This window comes from Rhipicephalus sanguineus, chromosome 3, assembly GCF_013339695.2.
Source record: "Rhipicephalus sanguineus isolate Rsan-2018 chromosome 3, BIME_Rsan_1.4, whole genome shotgun sequence".
Taxonomy (NCBI): domain Eukaryota; kingdom Metazoa; phylum Arthropoda; class Arachnida; order Ixodida; family Ixodidae; genus Rhipicephalus; species Rhipicephalus sanguineus.
Genome location: NC_051178.1, coordinates 223,052,159 through 223,078,364, shown reverse-complemented (window position 1 = coordinate 223,078,364; position 26,206 = coordinate 223,052,159). Strand labels below are relative to the sequence as shown.

The 26,206-nt window shown below is 50.3% G+C and overlaps 1 protein-coding gene across 1 annotated transcript in view; it reads left to right on the top strand.

Moving 5' to 3' along the window:
* The first annotated feature begins 2,856 nt into the window (after window positions 1-2,856).
* Window positions 2,857-26,206, top strand: part of LOC119388334 (luciferin 4-monooxygenase) — a 58,801-nt gene continuing 35,451 nt past the window's right edge. Inside the window, exons 1-2 of the mRNA XM_037656038.1 lie at window positions 2,857-3,024; window positions 3,653-3,736. The gene's annotated coding sequence lies outside the window, so the exon portion shown is untranslated. The remainder of the gene's footprint in view (window positions 3,025-3,652; window positions 3,737-26,206) is intronic.

Sequence of the window (26,206 nt, the reverse complement as noted above, 5' to 3'; positions counted from 1 at the left end):
GTCTTAACTTTCTTCAACTTCGTGTGGCGAAAGGCCCACTGATGACGCAATAGTCGGCTCCAGTGTCGACGAGAGCGGTGAGGTTGTGGCCGTCAATGAGAACGTCGAGGTCGCTAGTTCGTCGTCTTGCGTTGCGGTTGGGTTGCGGCGTCGGGTCACGGCTGCGTCGGCTTGTTCCGCTGCTTCGACGTTGCGTCGCCGGGTCTTCTTCGGGCCGTGAAGTTTCGACGTCAGGGCTTCGTTCGGCTTGCGGCGTGTTCTTTAGATTTCGTTGCGGCGTTGTCGTTGGCGGCGGAAGATCTTCGGTAGTTCGTCGTACAGCAACCGCACCTCCATCGGTTGCTGCCCTTAGTTTTCCGGATACGGGCTAGGCGACCGGCCCCGGTTTGGGCCAGTGTACTGCCGGCGGTGCGGCGACATGTAGCGGCCGGGCGACGGCGAGCGGGAAGGTCGTCGTTCTTGCCACTGTGTTCCGGCGAGGTAGTCGTTGATGTCGCGAGGCCGTTCGCCTGGCTGCGGGCGCGGCGCATTAACGGCGAATCCGCGTAGCCCCATCTGCCGGTACTGGCATCGGCGGTACGTGTGGCCGGCCTCCCCGCAGTGGTAGCAGATCGGGCGGTTGTCAGGGGCGCGCCAAACGTCGGTTTTCCTCGGCGTGTATCGCTGGCCGGCTGGCGGGCGGTATGACGTCGGTGGTGGCGGCGGTGGTGCCTCGCGGCGGAACTGCTGGGGCGGCGCGGCGTTTTGACGTGGTCGAGGAGGGGGGGCGTTGCGTCGGGTTGCAGCAGCATAGCTCATTGCTTGCAGCTGCGGCTGCGCTGACTGAGGGACGCCCAGGGACTGCTGGATTTCTTGTCGGACGATGCCTGCGATCGAGGCATCTTGAGCCTGGCACGACGGGAACATTCGACGAAGTTCTTCGCGCACTACGGCCCTTATGGTCTCGCGCAGATCGTCGGCGCCGATAGCTTGAACCGCTGCGTTGTCTTGGATCAAGCGGCGGTTGTATTGCCGGTTGCGCATTTCCAACGTGCTCTCGATTGTTGTGGCCTCGGAGACAAATTCCTCGACTGTCTTGGGTGGGTTCCGCATGAGCCCAGCGAAGAGCTCTTGCCTTACTCCTCGCATGAGGAAACGGACCTTCTTCTCCTCGGTCATGTTAGGGTCGGTGTGGCGGAGGAGTCTGGCCATTTCTTCCGCGAAGATTGTAACTTTTTCGTTCGGGAGCTGGACCCGTGTCTCCAGTAAAGCGGCGGCCCTTTCTTTTCGCACGACGCTTGTGAACGCTGCGAGGAAGCTGGTCCGGAAGATGTCCCACGTTGTCAGCGTAGACTCCCTGTTCTCGAACCACGTCCTGGCGCTGTCTTCCAAAGCGAAGTACACGTAGCGTAACTTGTCGCTGAGGTCCCAGTTGTTGAAGGCCGCAGTCCTCTCGTACGACTCGAGCCACGTTTCTGGGTCCTCACATGATGATCCCCGAAAGATCGGCGGCTCCCTTGGCTGCTGCATCACGATCGCGGGCGGTGGCGCAGTGTCTGTCATCGTTGCCGCAGTCGTGGTCCTGGCCTTTGTGTTCCGAGTCTTGTCGGGTAGAGGCCCGTACTCCGGTGCTAGACCTTGTTGCCTACGGCTAGCTCGTTGGTCGTGGTTGGCGTCGATGTCTTCTCCGCGCTGTGGGCTGGGTTCACGGCTTGACGGGGGCGTCCGGAACATGAACGACCAGCACCTCCACCAGATGTCACGTGCTCGTGACGTTGACGAAGGCAGCAGTGAGCACGTCAGAGATGAAAGTCTTTATTTGGCCGAACTTGTAGCCGGGAAACTGAAAATCAATACACTGATAGTGGCGAACAGAGCGTCGACCGTCGATCAACTGACAAGCGGTGAAGCGCGTCGGTCATTTATACATGTGCCGTCGAATATTCCAGCATTATCGCTGGTTGTCGCGCAAGCTCTAGAATAAACTCGAGTGTTCGCGTCTCGCGCACAATCTTAACAAAACGATCTACAATAGTCGTGAAGCTTCTCGAACAAAGAGGCGCGGTTTGCGCTTAGCGTTGCTGACAGTCTTTGTGGGCGGAAACCGGATACAGCAAAGGTGATAATAAGCAACGCACGTGGCAATATTCACCAAATCCTCTTACCCTCCCATGCCAATTTTGGTCTACACCAAGCTAAGGAGACGATCATGAGATCGCCCAGACGTAGACGGCTCGATAGATAGATAGATAGATAGATAGATAGATAGATAGATAGATAGATAGATAGATAGATAGATAGATAGATAGATAGATAGATAGATAGATAGATAGATAGATAGATAGATAGATAGATAGATAGAAACACTCAAAGTGCCAAAGGTTCGCTAAGAAATGCTTCGCACTTAAATGTAGAGCGAGGTGCTCAATATGCCTATACGTCAATAAAATTGGCGCTGCGCGTGTGTAGGCCTCATGGCGAAATGGATTCTCTTTCCTGACTCTCGCTGTATATCGTATTTTGTGTGGGGGCCGGATAGCAATCGGAGCACTTTAGAAATAGCGAAACCGATCACTTATTATTTCCTTCTACGTCTGGAACGCGAGTATAAGTTTCTCCTGTCAACAACCCTCACTCGGCAGCGACGAGACAGTAGAGCAGGCATCTTTGTGGTATTTCGATGTTCTTGGGAAGCCCGGATGTCCCGCTGCTGTACGCGATCATGGCGACATCGTCCGCACAGATGGCGCTGCTCCAGTTGTTACAGAAGTGCTTTTCGTTCGCCCACTGCGGAGACGACACGCACGTCAAGCCCGACAGCTGGTCCACAGACAGCGCACCCTGTCGAAAAATAAAAATGACGAAAGAATGAGACGAGGATTTGTATCAAAATGAAGCAAAACAGAAAGGTCGATATCATATGATCGCCTTGTCGTTGTATGAGTGCACAACGAAACGCTTGCGTGGGGCCACTTGTGCGACGGGTGACTGTTCTAGACGTTCTGGACTGCGCCTTCTGTGCTGATACCCGCATGCACAATCCTTGTACGTACAACTAAACAGGACTGGCACCAGTCCTATCATTTCTTGTGCTCGTTTCCTTGTGCCTACAAACTTTGTCAGACCTTGTAAATACGCTTGGGTTCGTAGGCGTATAGTGCTTCTTGATATTCTCGTTTTTTTGGTACTTTTTGTTATTTTCCTTGCCAGTGGAGCAACAAATTCATAATTCTGGAATAGCCGGCTCTGACTTAGCCTACCTTCTCACGTTTCCACATCTGAATACTAATAGACAGTTATAGTTGACCGTCCGAACCAGCTCAGCGTACGCAGACCTACGCGTTTGGCTGCGTGCGCCCGTACAGCTGCTGTGGACGCCCTAAATACAATTAGCGAGTTTTATTACTGCATACGTTGCCTACGTAAGAACGCCACGTAGTAAAGTATGTAGCAAAGCACGTATTGACTCATCTAAAGCGTGTATGTGTAGTAAAACGTGTATAGTATGCGTATAATAAAACTCGCTAATAACAACTCCACAGTTAATGCGTGCATTGTGCGTGCGCTATCTGAGCATTTGTGAAGCTGTACGTTGCGCCGTGCGTTTAACACGTAGAAGCATGTTAAGTATGTAGGAGAAAAAAACGAGATATACCTATTGTTACTTTTTCAGATTCAAGTGGCCCAACACAGTGTATCTAACCGGACCACAGTACTTGCAGGACTTAAGCAACTCTAGCGTTCATCTCCGACATAGGTAAATCTCCCACTAGACTGTAATACATATATATAACAGTCTAGTCTAGTATATATATATATATATATATATATATATATATATATATATATATATATATATATATATATATATATATATATATATATATATATATATATATATATATATATATATATATGGTGCTGTCTATAAAGCAATGGAAAAGGAAATGGGGTTGCTTTATAGAATGCACCATGTTTGACGTCTGCATCCCAGGTCAGTGGGCATAGACTGAAGATTGCCGTTGTGAATGCTTCATGCCGCTTGAGTTACGTCGGCGAAAAGCTGGTGGAGATACGAAATTTCAAAAAAAATATTTCTCAAGTTAATAAAATAATACCCTTTTGTAACTTTGCCTATCTTCAGCTGATACATAGAGCTTTCAAATGAAGTATCGTGCATATTTTTAGTCCGACCACCAAGGCAACTTTTTTGAAGCTGAATACAGAGCTTTTCTCAAAAAAAAGTGAAATTCGCAATTTTTTTCAGACGATATGCTACAGCTTCAGCGACTAAATTATTTTTCTTTTGTAGTATGTCGAACAGGCCACCAGTACATAATTCATTTCCACCCTTTGAGTTTGCCTTGTTCCTGGAAAAAAATATCAAACCTTGCAACTTTATTCAATTTCGCTCGTGCGAAAAGCCCTCGAAGAATCGATATACATAAATAAGTCATTATTTTTACAGTTACATCACTTCATTAGCTTGCTGGAAATACCATTTTATCGAGTGCATCCCATAAACGTCTTTTGCAAAAAATTGTTGTTTGATGCCCTTTATCTAAGTCGGCGCAAAACTACAGACTCACAAATAGGCGGGAAACTTTTGGCAACAGAAATAAACGAGCAGAACGAGTTTCGAACTTCAAGAAAAACGTGGAAATTTTTTCAGCCATATTTGTGACGGTCGGAAAAACGCTGGATGATTTGGCATGGAATGACCCACATATATATATATATATATATATATATATATATATATATATATATATATATATATATATATATATATATATATATATATATATATATATATATATATATATATATATATATATATATATATATATATATATATATATATATATATATATATATATATATATTATTGCCACGCGCGTTTCATGCCTTATTTTTCATATTCGGGATGGGTTGCAACTACAAGAACTGTTAACAGCGCACGGCGCAGACCACGCCACAAAGTTCGGGAAGCTTCGCGATTATTTGAGACCATTATGTCAAGATTACGCGCAGGACGCGAACAGTCACGTTTATTCGAGAGCTTACGCGAGCACCAGCGATAACGCTGGAAGGTTCGATGGCTACTGTATAAAAGACGACGCGTTCCGCCGGTGATCAGATTATCGACGGCCGACGCTCTGTTCGCCGCTATCAGTGTGCAGCCTGTGTTGCTTGCAGTGTGACTTTTCGTTTACCGGGCACAGGTTAACCCACATAAAAAGTTTCGTCTTGAACCAGCCGACGGCTGACTTCTTCAACGTCATGCCCACGTGACAATATATATCCCGACTAGGCCTTACCTCGCTGGGGCAGCAGAAGCAACGGATTTGAAAGATTATCTTTGAACCGTCCCTCAATCTGTCCATTTATACGTTTACACCTCATTGATACCCTCAGAACATAGGGAAACTGAATATAGGCTAAGCTTAGTGATCATGGTTTATAGCGTAGTGCACATGAACATACAAGAAAGAAACTTCGTGGAGCTTGGATGTATATTACTCCTTTGGTGAAAAATCATTCGAGGGTTGAAGCAGCCACGGAGTTTGCGCTTTAAAGAAATCTCACTGCTATGTCAAGTATTATGTATAGTCACCTTGAGCTTCAGCTCCGGTAGCAAAGGGATAAGTCTATCGGCTGTTCCGGAGTCGGTGAGCAGGTGCGAGATATCGAGCGTCTTGATGCTGGCCAAGTGCTCCGCTGGAAAAAAAGATTACGAACAAGAAGCGAAAATAGTTTTTCGCTCATGCAAAACGCTGGAGTGTTAACGATATGTTCAGCCACAGGTGGTCGCTCTGGTCACCACACTTTAAAGCAATGGTCTCAATCTCAATCAGCTACCGGGCTGGGCTGCAGTCACGAAATTTAATTCCGCAAGGGCCGGGACCGCGAGGAAGGTGGGAGCGAGAAGCAGAAATGGGGGGGGGGGGGATGTTCGAAAGAACCTATAGGCCTTTCCCATATCTAGGGCTCCGTGTTTTCGTATAAATTCGAAAAAATTCGACAAAACACTCGCCGGTAAATTTTTTGACAATTCGGATTTATCCGACAAACTCTGATTTTAACGGCCAATGTGACCCTGTTTCGTTCTTTATCGAAAGCGCATGTTCTAAGCGGTTATTGATACTGCAGAATAATGGCGGCGCTGGGGTGCGCCAGACGACATCAAATATTGGTACATCGGCCGGTTTGACCGATATAAGCTTTACCTCACGTCAACGGTGTCTCGAAGACCGCAACCATCACACATTCAACAAAGGGCTTGTCGCACACCGAGCGAGATACGTCAGCGTATGTATGGTCCCCGGGAGCGCGAGACGACATCTTGATGCAGTAAAAACTCGATCTAACGAAACCCGATTTCATGAAGTTTCCGACATAACGAAGAAATTTCGATTCCCCGGCAAATACCCACAGATTTCAGTGCTGTCATCAAACCGAACTAACGAACTAATTTGGCCACCAAACCCGATTTAACGAAGTTTTCCTGAAATAACTAGGTAAAAAGCGGCGATTTCCTTCTGATTTTGACCGAGACTGGTTTTTCTTCGCGCGGGCGCGCTAACGCTATCGCGTTAAAACATCTATAGGTGCCATAGTTACGGCCCTAGCTTTGCTTTGATGAGGCTGCACGCCATGACAGTCCACGGAACAACGGACTTGGCAGCAGGTAGCGTTCTTACGTATACAGGATGGTGCTAGAGACGGCGGTGTTTGCTTTTGTTATTTCATGGTTTATGCGACGGATAGCAAAGATCATCGCCCCTCATCTATCGGCCTACTGACACAGTCGCTGCATTCGTTCTCTGCGTCATCGCATATCAGTAATTAGTCATAACTCAACCTGACGTGATCTACCTGCCCTACATCGCCCGGACATTGTGTCCCTTACGTCAGGGCCACACTAGGGCCACCCTAGGGCCGCCCACGCGGACTTTTCAGACGCGCAGGCATGGGTTGCCGACAAAAACAAATGACGTGGGTCTTTTGGGTGCCGCTACAATACAGCTTTAAGTTTCGAAGGACCAACAAATATCTTTCTCTGTTTTACGAAATTCCCGGTTCATCGAAAGAACTGGAGCGTCCCCGTCACTTCGTTAAATGGAGTTTCAACTGTATGCAGTCCCCTGGCGACACTGGGGCGCGCCATACGACATCAAATATAAGGACCTCGCAAAATATGCTTGCGTCTATTACAACAAGCTTTAAAGTTGTAATACGCACAAACGTAGGTGTTTTGCATTCAAGTATTTGTGTTTGTGTGTGTATGTGTTTGTGCGTTCAAGCCTTCTAGACAACTGGAGGCGAAAATGTTTGAGGCCCGTGTACTTAGATTTAGGTGTACGTTAAAGAACCCCAGGTGGTCGAAATTTCCGAAACCCTCCACTACGGCGTCCCTCATATCGTGGTTTTGGGACGTTAAACCCCAGATATTATTATTATTGATCTTCCAGACAACTGAAATACGCTTCGCGTGTTCGGGTGTTTTCCAGTTCAGATGTTGGACTATTTTCCTGTGGGATGTTGGACTATTGACAATAACGGAAAATAAGCTCTCAACTTCGCATAATTGGGAATTTACGAAAAATAAACTCCGATAAACGCCGAATTCCCGCCCCAAAAAATGAACTCCAAAAAGCACCCTCCAAATTTCAAGAAAAATAAACTCCGAAAACACGGAGATACCCATGTCACATAACGCCAACAGGCAGAAAAGGAGTGTTCCACAATCGCCGCCATGGCTGCGATCGGCGCTGACGAACACTCCTATAGGTTTAAATGCACATATATACCCTATAAAGTGGACGGGGGGGATGACCGCCGCCGTAGCTCAATGGTAGAGCATCGGACGCGTTATTCGAAGGTCGGAGGTTCGGTCCCTGCCGGCGGCAAGTTATCTTTTCGTCCACTTTACTTTCTTCACATTTATATCCTAATTACTACTACACATAACATGCCCTCTGCTTTCCTTGGCATTATTGTCTGTTAGTTCTCATTAATATTGTCTCTAACAAAGAAAAACAAGCCCTTGAAAGTCATCTTCTTTCCTTCATACATATATGGGTCATTTCTGAAGGGTAACATATCGATACCGATATGCAGAATGACTAAAATCTGGACGCCGATTCTGTCATATAAACTTTTTCTTCCACCGCATGGGGTGCCTCACGAAAAAAACAAACAAAGAAGCAACAAAAAACAAAACAAAAAAGCAATAAAAACAAAAAAAGAAGAGAAAGAAAAAAATCGGCAGATCCCACGCAGTGTGGGAATCGATGTAATGCGAAGCAGCCAGCATAGAGCTGCATACATCGCCTTGTTTGTCATTGAGGCTAATGAAGTCATTCATCTCGTGACATCTAGTTCCCTATATATTGCGAGATTGTCATACATGCATGCGTGTAAAATCTGGTATATGCCACGCTAATGAAACATCTATTCTGCCACATATATACGATGCGTGACCTGCTATTTATGCTCGTCACGCACTGCTGTCATGCCATACCAATTTAAGTATATATCCACTTAACAAAATGGCCACGAGTGCACCATGAGCGTGGCGTCTAAATCATACTCTATATGACGCACATTTCATGATTTTCGTCTTACCACCTGTTATTTATGTTCGTCACACAGTCACGTTGCGCAATACCAATTTTGATGTATATCGAGCTAGCGAAACGGACGCCAGACACCATGATCGTGGCACGTAAGTCATGCTGTACATGACATGCATTTCATGATTTTCATGGTAACTCCTGTTATTAATGTTCGTCACAGAGTCGCGTCGCGAGGTACCAATTTTGGTGTATATCAAGCTAGCGAAACGGCCACGAGTGCACCATGAGCGTGGCACGTAAGTCATGCTGTACATGACATGCGTGTCATGATTTTCATATTAATCCTGTTATTTATGTTCGTCACACAGTCACGTCGCGAGATACAAATTTTGGTGTATATCAAGCTAGCGAAACGGCCGCCAGCGTACCATGAGCGTGGCACGTAAGGCACGCTGTACATGACATGCGTGTCATGATTTTCATGTTAACTCCTGTTATTTATGTTCGTCACACAGTCACGTCGCGAGGTACCAATTTTGGTGTATATCAAGCTAGCGCAACGGCCGCCAGCGCACCATGAGCGTGGCACGTAAGGCATGCTGTACATGATATGCGTGTCATGATTTTCATGTTAACTCCTGTTATTTATGTTCGTCACACAGTGACGTCGCGAGGTGCCAATTTTGGCGTATATCAAGCTAGCGCAACGACCGCCAGCGCACCATGAGCGTGGCACGTAAGGCATGCTGTACATGATATGCGTGTCATGATTTTCATGTTAACTCCTGTTATTTATGTTCGTCACACAGTGACGTCGCGAGGTGCCAATTTTGGTGTATATCAAGCTAGCGCAACGGCCGCCAGCGCACCATGAGCGTGGCACGTAAGGCATGCTGTACATGATATGCGTGTCATGATTTTCATGTTAACTCCTGGTATTTATGTTCGTCACACAGTGACGTCGCGAGGTGCCAATTTTGGTGTATATCAAGCTAGCGCAACGACCGCCAGCTCACCATGAGCGTGGCATGTAAGTCATGCTGTAGATGACATACGTGTCATGATTTTCATGTTAACTCCTGTTATTTGTGTTCGTCACACAGTCACGTCGCGAGGTGCCAATTTTGGTGTATATCAAGCCAGCGCAACGACCGCCAGCACACGATGAGCGTGGCACGTAAGTCAGGCTGTACATGACATGCGTGTCATGATCTGCAAGTTAGGACCTGTCACTTATGTTCGTCATACACTCTTGTCACGACATACCAATTTTGGTATATATCAACCTAACGAAACGGCTGCAAGAGCACCAAAACAGCGGCATGTAAATCATGTCGTTCATGACATGGGTATCATGATTTTCATGTTATGACCTGTCATTTATGTTCGTCATAAGGTCATGTTACGCCATACCAATTTTTGTGTACATCCTATTAACGAAACGGCCAGGAGAGCACAAAGTCGTAGGCGGCTAGATAGATAGATAGATAGATAGATAGATAGATAGATAGATAGATAGATAGATAGATAGATAGATAGATAGATAGATAGATAGATAGATAGATAGATAGATAGATAGATAGATAGATAGATAGATACGTTCAAAGTCGCAGAAGTTCGCTAAGAAATGCTTCGCATTTAAAAAAGAAACGCTTGAGACCAGTCACGTCTCCGTAGTATACCCGAACAAAGCGTTATTAATCGCAATAGGCGAGAAAATAATCGAGTACCATTTAGCAAAGTCACAAGACTTCTGTCACAAGGTCATAAAAAGATGTGGGGCGAAGGCAGTCACGTGCGGGCGCGGGCCGCTGCCAGAAAGGTCCGCGGGCCGCGTGTTTGAGACCCCTGCTTTAAAGGGCCCCTCACCAGGTTTGACAATTTTGAGCTAACGAGCGCAATGGATACACTGGGCGTTCACGATTACGTCTGCCAAAATTTGCAACGCTACGCGCCGCGGAAATGGGTCAAATTTCAAGATGAACGCTGCTTGCCCTTCCTCTCGCGGGCACGCGCTTTAGAGAATGAGGGGATGACGTACATGATAAAATGGCCCTACGTAGGTGGTAGTGCTGTGACGTCGCTCCTCTACGTAGACGAGTGTGCTCTGACGTCGCCAACAGGAGCACGTGACGCTGCGATAATTATTTGACACGACATGTGTAGTTTGTGTACTTTGTTGCTTGAATAGATTAATAAAACTTGAGAGTAATAATGAGACACACACAGGGAATGCGTGCGGCTTTTTCATTTTTTTTTTCGTGAATTGCAGCGAGATGCGGGGCTAATGTGCCTCCCTTTCCCATGCGTTCGTGTCCCCGCGGTTAGCGCATCGAGCAGACGCCAGCCCTGGAAACGAAAGTAATGTTCTGGCGCGTTCGAGCACTCATTATGCTCGTTTATTCTACCGCGTCCAAGTAAAAGTTAATACGGCACTGGCTCATGATAACGCCACTCTCGTGCCCGTACAAATGTCTCAACTTTCATGCCCGTCCCGCAGAAACAGGCAGTACACCACAGAGAACGCCGACAAAATGCCCATGGCCGCTACATAAAAAAAAAGGTAGCGGCCGTGCAACGCCGCTCGCGTGCTCGGGCTGGCTCGTGCACGTCATGCGCACGTGACCATGCATGCGCATGACGTGTTCATGCGTATGTGTCAAGTGAAGAGGGCAGGGAAGGGATTTGGCTTGCGAAGGCTACACGGGGCGAGCGGCAAGGGTTTGGAACTCGCCTCCTCGCATCATGGTTTCGCGCCGCTACAAATTATTGTTTTTCTCAGCTCGTAATGAACCGATTTGAAAAATTCTTGCGGCATACTGCTCTTAATTCGGCACACAACAACTTCCAGCGTCTAACTAAAATTTGCTATGTGGCCTGGTGAGGGGCCCTTTAAAGCCTGTCTCGTTTTCTTTTCTTTCATTTAGCGGAAGTTAAACTCGGTGTCACCTTGTTGTATAATGAATGGCATGTTGAAATATTTCAAGTGCAATTCTTTATTAACCGCCAATTTGCGGACTTGAGCTCATACAAGCTCAAGTCCGTACGCTCGTCAATTTAAGTTTGTCTCCCCCCCCCCTTTTTTTTAGATCATTGAGCATTCGCATTGTTGCGTAAAGACATTATTGGGACACTGAGTGCAGACGCGAATACGTTGTTTCGCGATCGTTACGAGACACCTCTCCTCACGCCACACCGTATTGCAACCCGACATTTCATATACCCATTAGAAATTTCTATGCTGTCATCATTTTTTAACAAGCTTCCTGAAAATGTTCTTGAGCAACAGCGACACGTGGCTTACTAGATGTGTTACTGTCATTATGGAGCTGAAACTTTGTTTCTCTTGTTTAGGAGTTTTTAAAATTACACCAGGACGAGTTTTCGCAATGACACGGTGTCATCGTCTTGTCGTCTACTGAAGTGTCGGGCCTAGCCATGCAAGCCGTTTCTTGGATGCGGCAGACCATATCATATTGTGCTGTTACGGCGCACGGTTACTGTTACTGATCTTACAATATTGCTTGGTTTGAAAGCGCACTGACACATGAAAGAGCTCGAGGTAAAGAAAGAACAAGGTGGCAGCTGCAAAAGATTAAAGGGAATACGAGAATGCAGTTTTTCAATATATACGAGCGTTGCCTGCCAAAAAGAAGTATTCTGAACAGCAGAAATATGACTTGTTGATTTGTCTTGTTTTACTCACGTTGCTGAATCCTCATCCCCCCCCCCCCCCTATTCTTTAGTTTTGCTGTACAACAAAACAAAAACAGATTATTAGAGCTTACCTATGGCCTCAGTCGGTCAACGGCACCATATGTATAAACTGTTGCAATACTTAATGGCATATATATTATAGAACATATCGTCTCTTCTATTTCGCGGCCTCCTGTGAGCGCAGTCGCTTGCACGTACTTTCCCCGAAGCAATATTGTGTTGTGAAAGTATTTCTATTCATCTACGCGTGCGGGTAAATCGATGGAGGATTTTCTTTTAAATTTAGAAGTGAAAACATCCAAAGGTAGGCTGAAATAGAGCCGGCTATCCCGATCAACTTCAGATCAAAACTCAATTAACAAATTTAGACAAAGAAAAGAGGAAGTAAAAAAATAATCATAAGCACTATACACTTGTATGATTGCAAGCGTGCAGAGAAACCCTCCGTCGGCAGGGTCCGAAACATATCGGGTAGTCACTCATCGGCACTGCGAATAGAGCCCATACAAGCATTTTTCATGAACATAAATATAAGATGACATCGCCTCTTCTTGCGATTCGACGCAAGAAGAGGCGTCGTTGTCGTGTGTGTCTGAGTAGGGCGATGCAAAATTCAACTATGTACAAACAACTATATACCTTACCTTGGCTCTTTAAGATTGTCATGTGATCAGAGTTTGCATGGTCGAGCAACGCGAAGCAGGCATGAATTCTAAATGTACTATGATTTGCGTTCGCTAATAAGGAGAGAGGGAGAGAGAGAGAGACAGACGTGATATGCGATTATAATTTCTGCTTGCGAACTTGTGGTGAGCGGAACTTTCGGCAATGGGATGCACATGGGATCCAATGTTGGCGGATTGCTTACCGTGCGTGAAGTCTCCGACGACGATGACCGTGGCTCCGGTGAAAATCACGGCGCACAGGGCGACTAGGCGGTCGACGCTGGAGCTGCAGAAGCGCGTGTACACGCGGTCACCCCTGCCGAGCCCGAGAGCCTGCAGGCCGGCCGCGCAGGATTTCAAGCGCCGCAGCATCTCGACGTGGGACACTGCTCTGTCGCGGTATAGCTGAAGGTCAGTAAAAGGAAACGGCAAAAGCATAAGGCGGTGGCTTGGTCTTGATATGTGGATGTGCATATTGGAATATTGGAACAAATAGCGTGTACAGATCTGGGGCTCTATGAGATCCAAGACAAAGAGAGAGAGAGAGGGAGGGGGGATTCTTGCCGCCGCCGTCATATTCCGTGCAAATTCCAAATCGAAAGCACGCCAGCATTGCCGCGAGCATTGCCGACGAGCCCCACTCAAGCAGATATGACATGAGTTGGCCGTCTCCGTCGATCGCATTAGACAAGAGCTGGAGGGGGGGTTGCACCGATCCGGTGGGAAATGACCGACTAGGTGTGGTCGCTCGCGCCGTACCTCGTATCTTTAGAGGGGATCGGCGAATGGCTCAAAGCTTAGTGCGTGTTTTACTCTCATAGCAAGGAGCATGCGGAGGAAGGAAATGAATGAAAGGCAGGGAGGTTAACCAGACGCACGTCCGGTTTGCTACCCTACACTTGGGGAAAGGAATGAAGAGATTAAGAGAAAGAAAGAAGAGGGAAGATGGCACATGTCACGGTACATATGCGCCTGTCCATTGAATGCCTACAAGCGGTCGCTTAAACCGGTCGATTTTAAAAACAGTAGCAATGCTCGCGTCGCTTTGCTTCCTCGGATTGTGGCCCTACGTATTACTCTCAGCGAAGTTTGCATTGAAGATATTGTAGCGAAGCCTTGGAACATAGTAATGGGTTGCCCTCTCCAGCGCCTTGTAGTGGGTCGTCCTCTTTGGCTTCTTCTGAAAGGACGCCGCTCGCGCTGAGAGTTCGTGCCTTGCCGTGACTGTCGCCATTACGCATTGTCGCTGAGTGCCGGCTAATAAACACCTTAACAATTTGGTGGAGAGTGCTGTGCTCCCATTCGATGCCCCTGAACCTACGATCCCGTACCCTGCCATCTACCATGCCTCAAGACGCCGCCCAGCAAACGCCTTCTCCCGCAACGACCACATGTCCCGGTGTCCCCCGTATACGCGATCTACCTATCTTCACTGGCGCCGATAACACCGACGTGGAGGACTGGCTCGCAATTTACGAGCGCGTCAGCATCCCCAATAAATGGGACGAAGAAGGCAAGTTGAGCAACTTGGTATTCTACCTGGCGGGAGTAGCAAGCTTGTGGTACAACAACCACGCTTCCGATTTTGCGACTTGGCCTGATTTCAAGACCGCCGTCATCAGCGTTTTTGGCCGCCCAGCAGTTCGTAAGCTGCAAGCAGAACAGCGCGAAGGAGCTCAGCAGGCCGGTGAATCTTTCACAAGTTATATCGAAGACGTCCTCGACTTGTGTAAGAAAGCCGACGGAACCATGTCTTAGTCTGACAAGATCCGGAACGTAATGAAAGGCATTGACGACGACGCCTTCAACATGCTGTTCGCCAAAAACCCTGGCACAGTGGCCGAGGTTACAACGCTGTGCCAGAGCTACGAGGAGCTCGGCCGGCGGCGTTCGATGACCCGTCGCTCCCCATCACGCGACGCAGAGCTTGCTGGCTTCGGCAATATCTGACCAGGCCGCGTTGCTTGTAGAAGTCAAGTCATTCGTGCGCGAGGAAATTGCACGCCAGTTCTCTCTTCTGGCCTTTGCCCACCCGCCGAACGTTCAAGAGTCGTCGACCCACTTTCTTCCTCCCCTCCGCCGAGCGATTGAGCAGGAAATTGCGGAGGCCATGACTGAGTACCACCCGCAACCTCCGGCTTCTGCGCCCCAGAGTTACGCTCAAGTTGTCGCCAGGACGCCGCAAGTAATTCCTGCGGCTGCCCCACTGAGTTACGCCGAAGCCGCCGCTAGACCTCCGTCCTTCGAATCAGGTGTGCCGGCTGCATATGGTGACGTCATCCCTCGGCTTCGACTGCAGCCCACCATGCAGTCATTTCAGCAGCCGCCCCGTCAATCGCGTCCTGCGACATGGGTGGGACCTACCCCGGCGAACCAATGGCGCACACCCGACAACCGGCCCATCTGCTTTGCTTGCCGTTACGCCGGTCCCGTGGCACGTTAGTGCCAACGCGTGCAGCCGCCTGGAGTCGCGTCACCTGTCACCAGCCAGTCAAGCCGTGCATTCTACGACCCACCTCCACCTATGTCACCGACGTCACGCCCACCTCCAGATACTTGCCGCTCTCCGTCTCCACGACGTCGCTCACTGTCACCCATGCGGCCACGTTTGATCGCACGAGAGCAGGAAAACTAGTCGTCTCAGTCCACGAGGCAAGGGCTGCGACGCTATCGAACTGTGAAAGCGCTCAGCGAAGTCCATCGAATGTAATCGATGTGTTTGTGGACGGTTTTCGCGCATAGGGCCTTATCGATACTTGAGTCGCTGTATTCGTTATGGACGCAAAACTTTGCCGCTTACTCCGAAAAAAGATGAAGCCACTTTCTGGGATGTCCCTCCGTACTGCCAGCTCCCAGAGTATTCATCCTACAGCAGTATGCACTGCTCGCGTCGTCATTCAGAACGTTCTGTACGACGTCGAGTTCATCATAATTACGGCATGCTCTCACGACGTCATCCTGGGATGGGATTTTCTCTCCCGCCACGAAGCCGTAATTCATTGCGCACCAGCCGAAATCGAACTCTCACCGTTCTCACATTTGTCGCCGGCAGACAGTTCATCGGCAGTGAGCAAGATCCTCGTCAAAGACGATGCCAAAGTGCCTCCAAACTCGTCAACAGCTGTGTCGGTATACTGCGCCGGTCTCTCCGACACCATTACACTATTTCGCTATGCATTAGGAAAGGGTTTCTGGTACCTTTCGCGACCGTGCAAGTCACTCAGGGCAGCACCGCTATTTTTGTTACCAACCCATCCCCGTACATTGTTACGTTGGTTCGAGGGGAATGTCTCGGCAGAGTGGAACCCGTTGAAGACACACATGTTCTGGACGCACCCGATGACTCGCACTGTACCAGTTCCCGTACCATCAGTGCTGTTTCCACGTCGAATTCGTCATCCGCTGATGTATTTGGTCCCTCCATTGCTGACAACCTTACGTCGGTCCAGCGTTCCCAGCTTCTGTGCCTGTTGGATGAATTTCGTCATTCTTTCGATGTCGCGAAAAGTTCCCTCGGCCGCACGTCCGCTGTTACGCATCGCATCGACACTGGCGCCCAACCACCACTGCGGCAACGTCCATATCGCGTGTCTTCCGCAGAACGTTGGGTAATTAATGAGCAAGTGGACGATATGCTTCGAAGCGATGTAATTCGGCCCTCAGACAGTCCATGGGCGTCTCCTGTTCTCGTTGCGAAGAAGGACGGTTCTGTGCGGTTCTGTGTGGACTACCGACGGCTGAACGAGATCACCCGCAAGGATGTTTATCCCCTGCCGCGAATCGACGACGCGATTGACAGCCTCCAAGTAGTAGAATTCTTTTCATCTCTCGATTTGCGCTCGGGGTACTGGCAAGTACCCATGGCTGATGACGCTCGACCGAAGACAGCCTTTGTCACGCCCGACGGCTTGTACGGGTTCAACGTCATGCCGTTTGGTCCGTGTAATGCGCCCGCGACCTTCTAGCGCATGATGGACACCGTTCTGCGCAACTTGAAATGGCACACATGCCTGTGTTACCTGGACGACGTCGTCCTTTTCGCTCCGGACTTGTCCACGCATCTCCAACGTCTGCGGCATGTTTTGACACGTTTGAGCACGTTTGAGTGCCGATCTGCGGCACGGCAGCTGACAATCCTCGGCTATGTCGTGTCCAAGGACGGAATCCTTCCCGATCCGGCCAAGCTTCGGGCCGTGGCCGAATTTCCCAAACCTACTTCCGTCAAAGAACTGCGCAGTTTGGTAGGACTGTGTTCATACTTTCGACGCTTCATAAGAAACTTTGCCACCATCATAGTGCCGCTGACGAAGCTCCTTGGAAGTAACGGACCCCTAAATTCATGGTCGTCCGAATGTGACGACGCGTTCGCAAAGGTCCGTCGTTTGTTGACGTCTCCCACCATACTACGCCACTACGACCCTACGGCCCGAACGGAGGTACACACGGATGCCAGCGGTATAGGCCTCGGCGCTGTCCTTGCGCAGCGCAGACCAGGGTTCCCCAAATATGTCATAGCGTACGCAAGCCGTACGCTTACTAGAGCCGAGACCAATCACACCGTCACGGAAAAAGAGTGCCTGGCGATCATCTGGCCCTTACAAAGTTCCGACCTTATTTGTATGGTCGCCCATTTGATGTCGTCACCGACCATCATGCACTATGCTGGCTGTCGTCATTGAAAGATCCCTCAGGCCGTCTCGCCCGCTGGGCACTTCGCCTGCAAGACTACGACATCCGCGTGCTGTACCGCAACGGACGCCACCATGCTGACGCTGACGCCCTCTCGCGCTCCCCCTTGCCTGATGACAATGCCCCCTGCTCAGTATCTTACATTACTGTTTCCTCCATCGATGTTCACCCCATCGCTACCGAACAGCGTAAGGATAAATGGATCGCCTCGCTGATCAACGTGCTCACTGATCCGTTGGCAACACCATCCACTCGCGCGTTGCGTCGTCAAGCCCACCATTTTGCCATTCATGACGACCTACTGCACCGACGCAATTACAACGCCGAGGGCCGCCAGTGGCTACTAGTGATACCCCGCAGTCTGCGTTCTGAAATATGCGGGTCCTTCCACTCTGATCCGCAATGCGCGCACTCTGGGGTATCCAAAACTTACCACCGCATTCGACAACGATACTTCTGGCGCGGGATGTACCGCTACGTGCAGAAGTTCGTTCGCTCCTGCCTCGATTGCCAACGCCGAGCACTTTCAATGCACGTGTCGCCAGCCGGTCTACAACCATTACTTTGCCCGAACCGTCCGTTTGGGCGTGTGGGCATCGATTTGTATGGACCACTTCCTCTGACATCGGCTGGTAACCGCTGGGCCATCGTCGCTGTTGACCATCTAACGCGATACGCCGAAACCCCTCCCAGCGGCTACAGAGCGCGATGTTGCCTCGTTCCTGCTACACCGATTCACGCTGCGTCACGGTCGACCCCAGGAGCTTCTCAGCGATCGAGGCCGTGTCTTCTTGTCGGAAGTCGTCGAAGCCATTCTCAAAGAGTGCCATGCTGTTCACCGCAAAAATACTGCATACCACCCGCAGACGAATGGCCTAACCGAACGCTTTAACCGCACGCTCGACGATACGCTCTCAATGTACGTCGCCGCCGATCACACGAATTGGGATGCCATTCTACCCTTCGTCACCTACGCCTATAACACCGCCCCTCAGAGCACTACTGGTTTTTCACCCTCCTTCTTACTGTACGGAAGGCACCCGTCGCACACCATCGACACTATACTTCCACACAAGCCGGATCCATCGGAGTGTGCGCCTATTTCTGACACAGCCAGGCTTGCTGAAGAGTGTCGCGAGCTTGCCAAGACCTTTACGACGCATGAAGAAGAGCGGCAGAAGAGCATTCGTGATGGCACCACCACTTCTGCGCCCACGTTCCTCCCTGGAGCGCTCGTATGGCTCTCGGTCCCTACCACTGCAAGTGGGCTCTCGTCTAAACTGCTGCCGAAATACGAAGGCCCCTACCGTGTCGTCGAGCGCACATCCCCGGTCAACTGCCTGATCGAAACCATCGAGCCATCTTCAGACATGCGCCGTCGAGGGCTCGACATTGTCAACGTGGAGCGAGGCCTACTATGACCTGCTCATAGTGACCAGCTGTTAGGTCGCCGGGCGGCTCCCTTTTGGTGCCCGGGCTAATTGTAGCGAAGCCTTGGAACATAGTAATGGGTTGCTCTCTCCAGCGCCTTCTAGTGGGTCGTCCTCTTTGGCTTCTTCTGAAAGGATGCCGCTCGCGCTGAGAGTTCGTGGCTGTCGTGGCCTTGCCGTAACTGTCGCCATTACGCATTGTCGCTAAGTGCCGGCTAATAAACACCTTAACAATATATAGACAACACGCACGTCACTTCGCTCTCTGCAGCGGCCCGTGTTTAGAATTCTAAACGAGTGAGATATTAGCCTTACTTCGTATCATATTCCAGTTTGTTGCTACCGCATTAATTCCTACGCCATTGAGGGGAACTTTGACCTTTTTTTTATTCCCCACAACTTTTTTGCACAGATGTCTTCCTTTACTGCTTTTCCAAAAATTAATGATAAGTACGCACTGCTTTCGCACTAGCCATAGAGCTATGAAAGTCTAATAACAACAACCAAGAATTAAAAAAAATGACAAAACAGCCTCGAGCGAACAGGTCCACACGTGCACTCCCTCCGGTGTTTTGCCGGATTTTTCCTGCTGGCGTGCGCGCCGACCCAATTTGCTCGTTTCAAGACCTCGACATTTTCCTGTTTGTTGCAAATTCGTGGCACCAGACATCTGTGACACCGCGAAATGCTGCAGAGCCCGCGGTGCGCACATCATTTTTCACCACAGGTGTTTAGTGAGACAAAATGTCCGAAGATACTAGCGCCATATGAACGGCCTTATAGAATCAGCGTTATGAGGTTTGGTTGGCTCATATTTAGAACTGAAGTTGAAACAGCGCGACTGAAGTATCGAGACCAAGAAACAGAAACAGAGCAGAACAGCGATTGTTGACTGGTGCCCTTTTCTTGGTCCCCATGTTATAGAAGCGTTGTTTCGTAAACAACATCAGTTATAAGTGAAATTAACTGACAGCTTTTATTGCAGGAGACGCCTGCGAGCAGCACCGGCAGGCAAGTTCTAACATAGCAGATAGCGAACGAAACAGGTGATAGTAGAGCAAGTTTCACGCACACGCACACACACGCACACATACGCGCACACACAGAGAGAGGAAAGTGAAAAAGGGATGTCACTCTTGTAAGAGGAGCAATCGGAAGGATGTTTGTTGGTATCTGCAGGTGAGCTCATAGGAAGAGGGCAAACCTGCTGGAAAATTTTAAGCTGAGCACAGCTTATCGGGTGCTGTTGATTCCCAACCCAGTCGCAAACACATACAAATGAATATGCGGAGAGTACTTATTTCAGCAGGATTGAAGAGAGAGAGAACACAACTTTATTGTCGTCAGACTTTATGGAGGTAGGTGATCCGCCAGGCTGAACCTGGTGGCCACCTCCTCTGCTCTCTGTATGGCCTGTAGCTGAACTCCCAGGCTGGTGGAGGTCAAAACCTCCTCCCACCCTTCGGGCGAGGGAGTGGCCAGGAGATCGGGAGAGGGGGGGGGTATTCCCTGCAGTCCCAGAGAATGTGATGAAGTGTGGCTATTGACCCACAATGCGAGCAATACGGGTCAATCGTGTCGGGGTATATACGTGCATAAATATATGGACACGGGAATGAATGCGTTTGCAGTCGGCGCCAGACAACCTCCTGGCGCTTAGTTAACTTGTGGTGCGGGGGTGGTGTTAACTGCCTCGATAGGCGGTAATATTGCGTAATGTCGTGATATGATGTCAAGGCTTCACCAGGGTCCCCCGGATCAGAGGCGGGTCCCACCACTCGGCTGACGAATTCTCGAGCATATTGGTGGGCCGCCTCGTTTCCCGGGTTCCCCGCGTGAGCCGGGACCCATATCAGCTCAATGGAGCATAGTGTTTCTTCCTCAGGATCAGTAAGCAGAGTGGGGCGGAGTAAACGCAGTGTTGTGGGGGCCACAATGCCACGTGCAAAGTTGGAAATGGCGGCCTTTGAGTCGCTTAATATAATGGTGAATCCGGCTGCTGCTGCTAAGGCTATGGCCGCTTCCTCGGCTTCTGTCGTGTTAAGCGCGCGGACGGAACCAGCCGTTTTTACTCGGGGTGAATCTGCATTGACGACAGGAAGAGTGATTACACTTATTGCGTATGCATTGGTCAAGTCTCGGTATTGGGCGGCGTCAACGTACGCCACTTCAGGGTTGGACGCGTACTTTTTGTGCAAGGATTTGGCCCTCGCTTTCCTTCTGCCGTCGTGGTGGTTGGCCAACATGTTCTTTGGCAGCGGTTTTATTAGGAATTTTTTTCTGATATTGGGGGGGATTATGGCAGGATCGTTACCCGTTGGAGAAACCTCGTGCCCGATTTTATCAAGGATCCATCGGCCCGTTCTGCTTCCTTGTAATCGGTGAATTTGCGCCGTACGATGCGCTTCGAGAAGTTCTTCTAAAGTGTTATGTAGCCCAAGATTGAGGAGGCGCTCGGTCGAGGTGTTTCGGGGGAGCCCTAGTGCCACCTTATAAGCTTTACGTATAAGGCGGTTTAGTTGGGCTCGCTCAGACTGAAGGAGGTGCAAGTAAGGGAGGGCGTACGTGAAGCGCGACAAAACGAAGGCCTGAATTATCTGGAGTAATTCCTTCTCCTTCATGCCTCGATTGCGCGCGCTCACTCGAGATATGAGATGGGCTGTCTGGTTCACCGTTACGGTGAGGCGGTCCAATGTGATGTTGTTGTGGTGGTTTGTTTGTACAATGAGTCCGACCACTCTCATGTGGCCCACCTGTGATATTGGCGTGTCGTTCACATAAACGTTGATACTAGGGAGTGGAGTCTTAATTTTGCGTCGGTCTGGAGGTCGGAGTATTAGTAGCTCCGATTTGCTCTGCGAGCACTCTAAACCCGCATCCGTCACGTGCTGGACGACTGTGTCCGTAGCCCTTTGAAGGGTCTCTTCGATTTGACCATCGGATCCCACAGTCGTCCAGAGCGTGATATCGTCTGCGTACAGGGTGTATCGCAGGCCGGGTATCGTGTCGAGCTTGGAGGGTAGTGACCTCATAGAGAGGTTGAATAGAAAAGGGGATAAAACGGCTCCTTGCGGAGTGCCGCGATCGCCAAGAGTTATTAGCTTGGAACGGAGGTCGCCCACCGAGAGTTCAACTGTTCGGTCGGTTAAGAAAGCACGGATGTAGTTAAATATGCGTTCTTCGGGTTGTAGTTCAGATAGACTGCCTAGAATAGTAGTGTGCTTGACGTTGTCAAATGCTTTGTGAAGGTCCAGACCGAGCAAAGCCTTGGTACTAGTGCCACTCCCAGGACGTAGAAGATCGTGGTGCAACTGGATGAGTGCATCCTGGGTAGATAGATGGGCCCTGAAGCCCAGCATTGTTGGGGGAAGTAAGCTGTGCTCCTCTGCGAAATTTTGCAGGCGGCAGAGCACAACGTGCTCCATTAGTTTGCCCAGGCAGGAGGTAAGCGAGATGGGGCGAAGATTTTCCAGGTTGAGTTTCTTGCCCGGTTTTGGTATAAAGGCGACCCTTGCGTGTTTCCATTCTCCTGGTAATTGGCCGGACCTCCAGCACTCATTCATATATTCGGTAATGGCCACCACCGACTTTGGATCGAGGTTGCGCAGCGTCTTGTTTGTGACCCCGTCAGGGCCGGGCGCCGATGTTGTGAGCAGTTTGTGTAACGCTACGCAAACTTCAGCTTCCGAAATGTCGGCGTCCAACTGTTCGTTCGGGTTCCTGTGTACTGGGGCAACTGCGCTGTGCTGCTTTGTTTTTGGGAGATGTTGAAGTAGCGTGTGATGAGCTCGTCCAGCAGCTCCTCGTCGGTGCCCGGGTATTGGTGGATAATGCGCGCAAGCTGTTTGCGTGCCGCCGAGAGCTGCCGGGGTCAAGCATGTGCCGCAGCAGATGCCATGTTTTTTTGCAGCCCATCTGGCCATTGAGGCTGTTGCAAATTTGGCCCCACTGCTGGCGTTCTAGCGCAGCAGTGTGGGCTTCAAGTTCGCGTTCGAGCCTCGCAATGCGGCGGCGGAGCCTGTTATTGTGACGCTGGCGCCGCCACCTACGCATGAGGCTTTCATGCGCCTCCCACATATGTAGAAGGCGGGAGTCTGTTGACGGCTGTTCTTGAGTTACGAGTGTTTGATACGTTGTAGTGTCCACATCTCGACGTAACGAATTTATCCATTCGTTCAAGTCTGATATGGATTCGGGCGCCGTTTCTTTGCGCAGTTGGCGGAATTTATCCCAGTCAGTAATGTGAGCCGTGGCTCGCTTTTTTGCATTGCTTGCGGTCACCTCAATGGTTATCGCTAGAATGCAATGGTCACTTCCTACCGTGTGACCCGTGTTTTGCCATCGGGCACCCTGTGTGTTTCTGCATAGGGAGAGGTCCGGCGTGGTGTCCCTACACACGCTGTTTCCGACTCGCGTTGGTTGCTGTGGGTCGTTGAGGATACTGAAACCTAGGTCGTGTATGATGTTCCATAATCGGAGACCCTTGGGATCCGATTTGGGATATCCCCATTCGGGATGTTTCGCGTTGAAATCGCCTAGTACCAGCAGCTTTGCGTCCTTGGCCAGAAGCGATGCCTTCCGAAAGATGTAAGGAAGATCCGCACCTCTTTCTCTCGGTGGACTGTATATATTCAGAATAAGGAGTGGCTTGTCTCCTCTTCGTTTTGGTACGATTTCCACCAGTGTGTGATGGATGCTCGTGCCGTCAATTTCATGTTGATAGCTGTGAGGTTTTGATGTACTAAAATGGCAGTGTGGCACTGTACGCTTACGGAGAGGTCTGTTTTCTGATTATAGGGTACGTATCCGGGCAGGTTAGCGGGACTGTTAGTTTCTTGCAACACTATGATGTCCGGGGTACGTTCTCCATCTTGTGCGTGGTTCTGAATATGCTGGGTATGTTGCTGCAGGTGGCCCCTCTTTTTGCGGTAGCCCCTGCAGTTCCATTGCCAAACGGTGAGCGTTTGGCGTGCAGCCATGACTAAGTAGTTATTGGTGCGGTGGCCGGCGGTTGCCGGCTGTTTGATGGTGTGTGGTGTATGGCCAACTGTACGCTGAAGTCGGCCAGTGCGGCTTCGGTCGAGCTCTTGAGCACGGCGAACGAATTGTTTGTTTCTAGGATGATTTGGTGGATCGCATTAAAGCGTGTTTCTAGTTCGGCTGTTAAATCGGATCGTAGGGTGGAGATGGCTGCCGTAACTGCCGTCGTTACTGTTGCGGTTATGTCCACTTCTGCGTGGAGTGAAGCGGTGGGCGTAGCTGCCTTGCGTTTATTGGCATTTTGAGGTTGAGGTGCTGGCGCTGACGCCGTGTTGGTGGTTGTGAGTGAGTTAGGGTGTGTTTCTTGCGTTTGAGATGGTGTAGGTGTAGCTGTTTGTTTGTTGAAGTTGAGTGCTCTGTCAATTTTGGCTTCTAGAGACTTTATGTAGCTAGTCAACTTAGCTATCTGGGACTGCTGGGCCGAAATTTGTGCCTTAAGTGCAGAATTCTCCTTTGCCAACTCCCTCACCTGTGCATCGGATGATAGTAGCGACGCCGGGGGACCCCGCTGCCAGGCCAGCGACTTTGGCGCCTTTCCGGGGCGTCTACTGGATGACCGTGACGTCGAAGAGGTGCGTCTGGCTGATTGGGACGTCGGGCGCTGCGAGCGAGATCGAGATTTGCTGTGTCGGCGTTGGGCTGAGCGGGACCTCACGCGCCGGGTCTGGGATCGGGACCTGCGCTCTGGGCCTTTGTGCTGGCTGCTGCTGGTCCCGGGTGGTGTGAAAGATGGAGAATGGTCTCGAGGGGATGGTGAGCGGCTGCTTGAGGTGCCGCTGTGGGACGGGTTGCCTTGGGTGTTCGATGTAGGTTCTTGGGCTTCTTGCTTCCATTGCGGGGTGGGTGGCGCTTTCTTGACAAAGCGATACTTGCAGTTTGAGCTGCCGGTGTTGTGTGCACCACAGCAGACGATGCAGCGCGACGTGCACTTGGGTTTCTCGCCTTCTCCTGGTGGAGGGTGTTCCTCGCCGCAGCGGCGGCACCGCTGCTTGCGTGGCAGCGGGCAAACATCCGTGCGGTGACCGACCTTGCGGCAGTTGAAACATGCTTCCACCCTGTTGTAGAACGGATAGAGCCTGATGTCGGTGCCGTGGTAGAATATCCACTTGGGAAGATTCTTGGTCGTGAGTGCGACCACAATGTGCCTAGTTTGGCCCATGCGTCTTCCACTCACAATAGGCATGTCGGGGTTGCTGGCTTCTAGGTCCGCCAGTATTTCGTTGTCCGAGAAGTCATCGTATGCATGGAACATTATGCCTCGTACGGCGTCATCCGGAGGGGGGGCGTAGACATGGAGCTCGATGGTATCAGTGCCCACGTTAATAGACTTCACGCGGAGGTAGGCCTGGGCGCGTTGTGAGTCGATGACACTCAGTGTAAAGGTATTATTGGTGGGGTGCGTCCGAAGACGATCCCGACTTGCGGGTGGCTGATCCGGCAGCGACGCTGCCTTTAGCAGGGCGTCATGCAATTGTCACGGTGGCACTTTCGTCAAGTCGATGGGTGTTCTTGGCCGTCCTACTATATGGATGGTATCTTGCGGCAATCGGGGAAGTGGTGCACGCCGGCGTAATGGAGGCGGGCGTGGCTTAATCTGGTGTTGGCGTTCCGGCACAGCGGCGCGGGCATTGTCCGACGCACTCAGTTGAAGATCAGGCTTGCCTTGGTTTTGAAGTTCCCGTCGGCGTCGTTCCTGGGCACGATAGCCGGGCGACTGCCACGAGTCGTCCGACCACTCCTCTTCAGAGATGGTATGACCTTCTACGACGCACTGCATGCCGGTGGGCGGCAGGGGCACGACGACGGGAGTAGCGACAGGTGCGGCGCAAGGCCTCGACAAGGAGCCGAACGCGCGCTGAGCCAGCTAGGCTCAGGGCGGCGAGCGGCGTTGGCCGGGTAAACAAACTCTCCTGGGAGAATCTTGAGAAATCCAGCGTCGAGTGTGGTATCCGCGCGTTCCTAATAACTTCATGCACCCACTCGTACATAAATTATTGGTCGGTAAGCATTCGTCGCAGCGAAAAAGCCGAAAGACTCGGGAGGCGATGTGCAGTGCGTCCGATCGCTTCGAGCGTTCGCCACGAATCCCAGGATTGAAGGAAAC